The 9764-nt window shown below is 39.9% G+C and overlaps 1 long non-coding RNA gene across 1 annotated transcript in view; it reads left to right on the forward strand.

Moving 5' to 3' along the window:
* LOC114058401 overlaps window positions 1-8674 on the forward strand; it is a 13682-nt gene extending 5008 nt beyond the window's left edge. Inside the window, exons 3-5 of the long non-coding RNA XR_003571439.1 lie at window positions 5282-5372; window positions 6101-6138; window positions 8644-8674. This is a non-coding gene — a long non-coding RNA (uncharacterized LOC114058401). The remainder of the gene's footprint in view (window positions 1-5281; window positions 5373-6100; window positions 6139-8643) is intronic.
* Window positions 8675-9764: the final 1090 nt, after the last annotated feature.

The following is a 9764-nucleotide window of genomic DNA, read 5'->3' on the forward strand; positions in this document are numbered from 1 at the left end:
CAATTTTGCATGCATACATTTGCAATACAAATGCAGCTTGAGTGTGCTCATATGAAAATGTGGCATTATGAAGGAATTTATGTGCAATGATACACACTATTTTCAGGAAAAACCTTGTAATGGTGATCGTCTCTTTCAAGTACAAACTGCTCTTAAACCAAGAAAAGAATGTCTATATGAAGAGCTTCATTTGATAAATGATACATTTGATAAAATTCAGATACCGGCTGAGGAAATAGCCTGTTTATAGAAATAGAGTTATACATCAACCCAGCTATCTGACAGAAAGTAATAAAAGTTGATTGCCTGCAAGGTCATCTGTGACTCAGAAATTAGACAGAATATGGACTGTGGAAGTCAGCTGTGAGGCTATGACAGAGAACAATGCATACTTCAGTGAATCCTCCCCAAAAGATGTGTCAAATATCACACCTTTCTCAAGAAAGAAGAGATTCAGGAGGTGAAGAAAATATCAAGCATTGTACTTCACTGCATAATATGCACAACTGGCTTAACAGGTTTTTCACAATGTGATATTTCTAACATTTTAGTGATATGTGGGGTAGTTGCACATGCATCCAAATACATATGGATATATATTCTAATTTGTAAAAATGTGACAGCATACTTCATTTGGAAAAGTAGCAGGTTTAGCTTAAGTGAGACTGCTGTTTCTTTTATCAGTTTTTAATGAGACACTAGGCAGAACCCATACTGAAATCCACAGCCGTTGGCTGACACATACAATGTCTGCTGCTTAATGAAGGAGTAAATTGTATCATAAATCTCCTATTTTTATTGCCATTTCTTTGTATGAGGAGTGCAAATCACCTTTCAAACTTATGCATTTCTGCTGTCTCCTTCTTCGTACATTATCTATGTGTATTGTAAAGGATACCATAAAAGGATGTCATTTGTCCAAGACCAAATATCAAAGATCTTCCAGTTATATGTTTTATAGATGACATTTGAAGGAATAACTAAGGACCAAATGCACATTATCATTAAAAACAAGTCCAAAACCACAAGGGGAAATGAGGGGGAAAAAAAAGTAGAAAGTAAAGTTTCACAGAACAAAAAGTTTATGCCTGAGAGACATGTCCATGGCTTGATTGGTGTGTATCTTAGAAGAGGTGCTTCACCTTATCAGAGCCTGGGGATTTGCCAGTATTAAAATCAGTATGCATCCTCTGATGAATCCAGTACCTCTGTGAATCTTTTTAAGTGGTTACCTTATATTTACAACACTTCTTTCACTAACCCAGCATTTTGGCTTGTATGGAATCCCTTGCCCTGAGCTAACAAAACGTTTCAGTATATCTCTGACAATGTGGTGCAATAGAAATCTCATTATTTTCAGTGGGACGCTTGTGATGCTCAACTGGTCATCATTGCTTGGGACTTCTCTGCTCTACTGATGTGCAGCTTCATCCTGAGTGAAATAATCTACTGTGTCTTGAATCTTGGCTTGTGTCTTGTTTTGCCTTGTGTTTGCTGAAGCAGATAAGATCTATGCACCATGCAAGATCCATTTTTAAACTCTGAAGTCTTGGTGCTTCTCTTGCTTTTGTTTTTTCTGGGGGCAGGGGGTGACATTTGTTGTGGGGGGGGGGGGTTGGTTTTTGGGTTTTTCTTTTTGGTAACATACATAGAGTCTAGATTTTCTCTTACTTCCATAGTGCTGCTACTACCACTGGTCAGGCTTCATCCATTTCATGGACTGTATGACTTCATTTGTTCTAATTATTTTGCCAAAGTTTAAGCATTGGTTTTCCCAGGGACTGAGCATTTTGTTTCTGGTCATATCCATGATTTTTCTTTTTCCACTTAAGCCATCAAAAATCCAAAATGGGTTTGTCAGTTGTACATCACTCACAAGTTTCTCTTAGCATTATTCTTTCTTTTTTGATCTCTGTTTAAAAATATGCTGCTTGTACCTTAAGGCAAACTTCAGAGGTCTACAGTTTCACCCTTCGCTCCCTTCTGACTCTTGACTCTTTCCAAGCAGCTGTTTGCTTATAGTTCTGAAGCAAGTAATTGTTTGATTTATTCATGTTTCATTTTTAAAGAGCGTCCCTGCTGATCAGTCCCAGCTCAGTATTTCCTTGGTTATGCTCATGATACTCTGACTTATTCAGTAAACACTCTGTGTTGAAAACTTCTGACAGAGGTTCCTTTCAGTCATCCTTCTGACTGCATCTAACACTGCCTGATGGAGACACCCAGCTTAGTTCCAGCCCAAGCAGGGATGTCTGCAAAGGTGTCTGACTTCCAGGTCAAGACATCCTGAAACACTAGAGAGATCATACACCTTGTGTGAACTGAGAACGTTCACCTAGCAACGAAGTCCTGTGCAATGAGGAACACTGTAGCTCCGGATTAGAATGAGGGAAAGAAAATAAAGAGTATTTTAGACAAGTATGCAAGCATGTTCAGTGAAACAGAAGTCAGATGCAGGCCCACTAGCATATATCCTCCAAAATCAGGGGCAGCATAAGAAGTGCATTATGTTGGTCTTGTACAGCCAGCCATGAAGATTTCACACTTAAGTGAGCAGATCAAAAGGACTAATTTAGCCCTAAGACACAGGGTAGTCATACTGGTAATCAGAATGTACAATTAGATTCTATCTTCTGCCAGAAATGTCAATGCAGTTTAGTGGTTGTTTTGAAGAGTTTGCACAGCTGCAATTCCATATACCTATTAGAGTGTGAGTTGTTTGCTTTTTTAATTCAGCTCCAATATTCAAATCCCCTGAAGAATTCTTAGCAACAAAGGAATATATCTTAATTCAGAATATTTTGGTTTGGAATCTGTGATAATCTTCAAAAATAAGCCAGCCTGTTCACATTTTGACACTTTGTGTGGTATTACATGCACCAACTCAAATGCATAACAACAAAAGCAGTTGTAACCATTTTTTGGTTTGAATAGCTGAATTCTTTGGTTTGGATCACTAAGAATATTTTTGGATCACTAAGAAAATTTTCTGTACCTCAAGCTTACTGAAGATCCATGACAAAAAGTATTATGGGGTACAGAAAAGCAGTGTAGGGTCAAAGGTATACTTTGAAACGTGAAATTGTGTAAACATATTTCTATTTGGATTCCATTTTAAATTTCAGCACAGATGGAGCCTGTGATAATTCAATAGTGGTGGTATTTTGTCTTCGCCTGAAACCAGGATCTGACATGTTCTTCGCTTACAGTAGCTGCTGAGGGGAGCTTAGGTTAATGTGTAAAATAATTGCTTCTCTGAACAGTTGGGCACAGGCTCAATCAGTTCCAGTTTCAATATCAGATTTCTTTTAATCAGAGGGAAGTACAGTCTTTTTCTGATGCTCTCTATGTACTGAAATTGGTTGGAAATAAAATGCTTTGAGCAGTGCAGCGTAGAAGCAAATGTTCAGTGTTATAAATAACATGATTATACAAATATACTAAGCTTATGGAGTTTATTTACGTTGAATCGTGTCAGGGTGTACTATGGACTTTTCTGTCCTGATTTTGATGATCTCATCCTTCTGGGAGAGGACCTATTTGAAGTAAAAGTTAATTTCATGCAAAGCATAAATATATCTAGAAAAATAATTATTTTTCCTTATTGAAGACAAAATTCTCTACAACCTGTTATCTGCAATATGAAAAAATGAAAACTCTCTAGTCATGGCCCAAAACATTTTAAAAAATGAGGCAAATCCAGCCCCATCTTTTTTAAAATTACTTGGTTTATACTAGCATAGAACTTGATATATACTTGATATAGAACTTACCCAAATAAAAAGCAGACACTTTTTTTTCATGTAGTTGTTCCATATGTTTGGGTATCCTTATTTTCCTAGACAGATTTAAAGCAATGAGAGGACCACAGAAGGTTTACAGTGTCATAAACTACCACAGGAAAATTTGGATAACAGAGAAGAAAATTCATTTTTATTGAAGTGGCCATAAATTGCTCTTCGTTTGTTAATGCTCATTTAGCTTAGTGTAAATCATACAGCTAAATCATATGGAGTGTTCTTTCTGATTAAAAGAATTGCCATTCCAGTTTTTCAGCAAAGGTCTGGCCTAGGCTGGTACCTCGGACAGTGCTAAAAGGTACTTGCCACGCTAGGCCAGTCACCTTCCACTCCAGCTGCTTGCCAGCCAGAACTTCAGTTCTGACATAGGATTTTTGTCTCATGTGGTTCTTTGCACAGCTTGTTATCACTGTCAGAGTAACAGCTCCCTAACTCATGTTCAGTTCCCGAGTTTGCTGCTCCTATTTACCTGCTGTGCATCTGTATTTCTCCTGGTGCAGGACGAGTATCTGCTTCTCAGAGTAGATTAAGAGAGGTTGGAATAAATTGCCAAAACCCCTCTGTCTTGGAGGGCAGTGGCTGATTGCACAGAGCACTGAAATTCTTGCTTCCTCTCTGTGTTAGACAGGCCCCCTTCAAAACCAAACCATGACCAATGGAGATCTTGCCCTGCAACCCACCATGAGAAGAGAGCCCTTAAGGTAGCTGACACACCTGTGTTCAAGCAGTGTTCCCAAACCAGCCATCCCTGCCTGAATGGGCCCTATTGGGTACTTTCAAGTCCTGCTTTCTACCAATACTCCTCAAATACTAATGTTTTTGAAAGTAAAAAGCCCTTAGTGCTTGGTCATTTAAAGTTTGTTTCCTCTACTCTCATAGAACTCTTGCAAAAGATTAATTGTGGCCCACAACTTGCTTGTGAAGTAGACATCACTGCAGACAGTCTAAATCATTCTCCAAAGGCCAGATAATGATTTTACAGCACCTGGGACTCTCAGGGAATTATGCTTGACATTATTTAGTAGAGCAATTTATTTTTGTTTATATTGTAATTTATCTGTATTTTAAAAGTGGATCAGGAGGAAAAGAAATCACACCTGTACTTTCAAGTGCTTTGTGGGTATCAGCCTTACTAAAAGCCAATAGGGTGCATGTTCTAAAATTACTTAGATGCTTTTGAAAATCCACGTCTGTAAACACCTTAACATTTTTCCTCTTGAAGCTCCATCTCAGATACCCTTCTAAATATCTGCAAAACCACCTAATTTTCTCTTTGTGACTCTTTGTCAAACTACTTCTTGATGTGATACCCACAGAAAAGATCCACTTTTCTTTCTGTGATCATTCCTTTTCTTACTGGCCTTAATAATCTTGTTATTACCTCCATGCTCCATCTATTTGTTATCTCTTCTCTCTTGGCTCGTATTTACTTTGGCAGTGTTCGAAAACTGGATTACTCCCTCCACTTTGTGCTTTTCCAGCATGTCCTAGGGCACGGCTCGCTTCACAGTGACCATTTCCGGCCATCAGAAAGCAATAATGCACCAACTTTGCATGGCAGGGAAGAAGCAAGTATTACATGAATATAGGTGCATCTGACAACCTACACAGCGACTGTTTGCCACTCCAATGCTAAGAAGAGCTTCAAAATGAGGTGGAAATTACCAAAGTCTTGTTTATAATTTGGCCTTAGTATGCATGCTAATGTCCTGACAGCAAGACTGTAGAGGACATGCCATGAGGAGATCTTTCATTAAAGTAGAACAGTGTAGCATTGGAAATATAAATAGGGACTGTATAATATAAATACAGATGCTTAAATAAAAGAAGTTGGGATTTGTGTGGAAAGAATGAAATGAGACTGATTTTTGCTTCATTTGGATAGTTAAAATAGAAAAAAAAGATAACCACTATAGTGCCAGTGCCACACTTGCTAGCACAATAGAAATAATCAGGATTCCAGTTTAATGAGATATTGTAGAATGTGAGAACATTTGGAAGTGCTAATGAAAAAGAAAGAAGTGTTATAAGCAGTAGAAAATGGTAATTATTGGTAGATAGTAACACTTTTAAAGAATAGTGACAGTTTCATATGAAAAAGCATTGTAAGAATGTTGATTAGCTTAACTGGGACAGGAAAGATTTACAGAAAGAAGGGATTCAAGAGAAGAGCAGCTTTGCTCCAGTCTTTGCAAAGCATCGACTAGTATTAATTAAAACTGAGACAGGACAAAGCTGAGGGCATGCATAATAGCACAACTCCTTTTATATGCAACATAATTCTTTTCATGTTCATGCAGCCAACAAAATATCCTCTGCGTGGCATTGACCAACACAGGTGACTGTAATATTGCAGAGAGTTTGGAAGAACTACTAATTGCAGAGCATGTTGCCTTGTCCGTAAGACCTTTCATGGATCAAATGTTCCAATTCCAGCTGTTGGTTTGCATTTTCCTCCCTGTGTGCTGCGTAATGTGGGGCAGGAGTTCATTGCCCACAGGACACAGGCATTCTGGTTTCATTTTGTGTAACCACTGGCATAATATTTAAGCCCTCTATAACTTAGTTTTTCACATGAAACTGAGAATCTGGTAAATTGATGCTTCTGGCATGGCTTTGTGCATCACATTTTTCTAGATGATGAGACAGTCCTACTACCACAACTGGATCCTGGTCTGGGATGACTGAGCGTGATCCAGGTCTCAAACTGCCAGTTACAACCTGTCCTTTGTTCTGAGTGGATCCTGTGCCTTTCCCAGTTTCAGCTGAACATGTTTCTTGTGAGCTCTGTAATCCCACTTCTGGATCTGGAAGCATAGCAGTAACTTGCTTTCTCAGCAGGCCCCAAATGATTATACCAAGAACCATGAAACCGTCTTTACCTTTTAGGGAAGACAGTAAGAATCCAACCAGCCTGGCTTTGGATGCAAAAGAGGGAAGAAGGAAGTAATAATCTGAGCTTCTATCTGCTTTTATTTAGTAAGGTCTGCATTACTTCACACTAATCACTGGCATAATTCATACCATCCTCAGGAAGAATGATTAGATCCACTTTTTTGTAAAATATCTACACGCTTCTCTATTGATGTGACAGATTTGTAATTCTGCAGATTCTGGGACTGCACCTTTACTATGAATTTTGTGCTCCTAATTGCTTTCAGCTTAGTAGGAATTCCATTTAATCTCAAAACACTCCACGGCAGCAATCTCTATGCAATCAAAACTTTTCCTTTAATTTGATTTTTATTTTACCTTACTTATTTATGATACTGAAAATACTTTTTAAAAATACATTTAACATAAAATGAAGATTTTTTAAATTCAGAACCATCTAATGCCATTCTCAAATACCTTATCTTGTTCGATGTTAACATAATTAATTTGTTAAAACTGAAATAAATTATCATCCTGATCATTATTCTCTAATTTGTCAACTGACATTAGACCACATCTAATGATAATGCTATGTAAAATCTGATATGCTGGGAATATATAACATATTTCTGAAGGGCATGATGATAATCAGATTTGTCTAGACATGTAAAACGCATTTTTGGTGTTGTGAATTCCTCCAGCTGATTTCATGAGTTTTTGAGACTCATCATAGTTTAACTCAGATGTAGTGTGGGAATTAGAAATTGTAACAGCCTCAAAGTTTTTAGCAGAAAAGCCACTGGCTTCTTAAAATAATAAGGCTTCATCCCCATGTGTCTTAAATAATGTTGTAAATAATACGTGTGTTATTTTCATTATTTAATGCATTCACTAAGCTTTTTACTTAATGTGGGTATTTTTCTGTCTGAGGAGGAACAAATTTAGACATTAGGCAATCTAGTGTATCCACTGTTAGTTAGTGGCACGCTCTCTCCTCCTGGTAGCCCTGCAGCTGTGAGCTTTTGCAGTTCATTACACTTCTCTCATTCCCATGCAGCACACAGTGGCTGCAGCGAATCCCTCCCCAGTGTGGCCGAGGAGCAGTGGAGCAGGTCAGGAGAGCCATGGTTTTCCATTGCAGCACTGTTTGGTAAGAATATAACGTTGTCCCAGACATCACCAGTGGACTGGTCGTGTGTTTTAAAGTTGCCAAATGAGAGGTACTATAGTGCCAGTTTTTTCGCTGGTCGGTGGTGTGGCCAATCCGGCAGGCGGATGTCTGCGTGCTGCCAAAAGTTCAAAGCCATGGAAAAACCATGATTTTTCATACTTGCCTCTTCCATTCCCCTTGCTTTCCCCCAAAGTCTGGTGTATAAGCAACACCTCTGCTGATGAATATGTTCATCTGAAGCACTGCTGACATTCCATTTGTCAAGCTGAGCCTTTTCCCCTCTCAGTTTGAGTTTGGAGTGGGGATTCTCCATACCTTATTTTCCCATGTGGAAATAGATGTTTGTCTTTCCCTCTCTCGTCCCCTTCTCCACAGCCTGTCCACAGACTCTGTAATAACAGGTGAGCTGGCACAGGAGGCTCGGCTGTGCCGAGCATGGCTGGGTGGGCTGAGGGCACTGTCTGCCTGTCTGTATCCATCGGTCAGCTCATCTGTCTGCACAGTCAGACTGCACAGGATGACTGAGCAAGATGGGCTGTTCCATGGAAAGGGCAGCCCCTGCCCCAGCAACACCCCAGCTGGGCTGGTCTCCAGCCCCCCACAGCTGTGCCAGACTGCCCTGCCACACCTCCTCTGGGAAGCCCCCAATGCCCCCCAGCTCCCATTCCTAAGGGAGCAGCCAGCTCTTGCTGTATTCAGAAAGAGTCACGTGGAGAATAAAGGCTTGGAAATCACAGTGACATTTAAAAAACAAATTTCCATTACTGAAAGATATACTCAAGTCTTTTTTTTCCCCAGGAGAAACTTATAACAACCTGCTTATTCAGCTTGGTGGTATTAATGTAACTGCTCTTTGCTAATTAAAATTACAGGGAAAGATTACATAAAGAAAATAAAATTTGTCTTCTTTTTAAAGGTGTGGCTTGAAAAGTTTTTGTTTGTGAAACCTGGTTCTAGCTGGGAGCTGTCTGACTTCCCCAAGTAAAATAACCCAGTGTGGAATTGTGGTTCAAAATCAGGAGCAAAGAGTGTGGCCTAGAAGGCACAGAGGAGACAAGGATCTAACTGGAAAAACTCCAAATGGTTTAATCTGCTCGGAGTAACCTTAGGAATGGTTTTCCAGGAGGCTCGTCATCACCAGGAGACCTCTGCAGGAAAATAAATGCCAACCAGTCAAGCCAGAGTGCATGAGCAGGAAAGAGAAGAGGTGAAGAAGTTGAAAAGTAAGCTGTATAAAGGAGGCAATTAATTTCTTGTGGAAAGGTAAAATATCTCCATAGGAGAAAGAAGAAGAAAATCTTTTACGCAAGAGTGGAATGATTGCTTCTCAAAGAATCATAGAATAGATTGGGTTGGAAAAGACCTCCAAGATCATCAAGTCCAACCCCTGATCCAACTCCAATTACTATATCATGGCACTAAGGGCCACATCCAATCTCTTTTTAAAAACCTCCAGGGATAGTGAATCCACCACCTCTCTGGGTAGGCTGTTCCAATGCCTGATTACCCTCTCTGTAAAGAATTTCTTCCTAACATCTAACCTAAACCTCCCCTGGCAGAGCTTGAGCCCATGTCCTCTTGTCCTATTGTTGGTTGCCTGGGAGAAGAGACCAACCCCCACCTGGCTATAACCTCCCTTCAGGTAGTTGAAGAGAGTGATGAGGTCACCTCTAAGCCTTCTCTTCTCCAGACTAAACAACCCCAGCTCCCTCAGCCTCTCCTCATAGGACTTGTGCTCAAGTCCCTTCACCAGCCTGGTTGCTCTTCTCTGGACCCGCTCCAGCACCTCAATATCCTTCCTGAACTGAGGGGCCCAGAGCTGAACACAATACTCAAGATGTGGCCTCACCAACGCAGAGTACAGGGGAAGAATCACTTCCCACATCCTGCTGGCCACACTGTTCCTGATCCAGGCCAGG

This window comes from Empidonax traillii, unplaced genomic scaffold (genome assembly GCF_003031625.1).
Source record: "Empidonax traillii isolate 1590-97213 ecotype Southwest subspecies unplaced genomic scaffold, ASM303162v1 scaffold170:size2694500, whole genome shotgun sequence".
Taxonomy (NCBI): domain Eukaryota; kingdom Metazoa; phylum Chordata; class Aves; order Passeriformes; family Tyrannidae; genus Empidonax; species Empidonax traillii.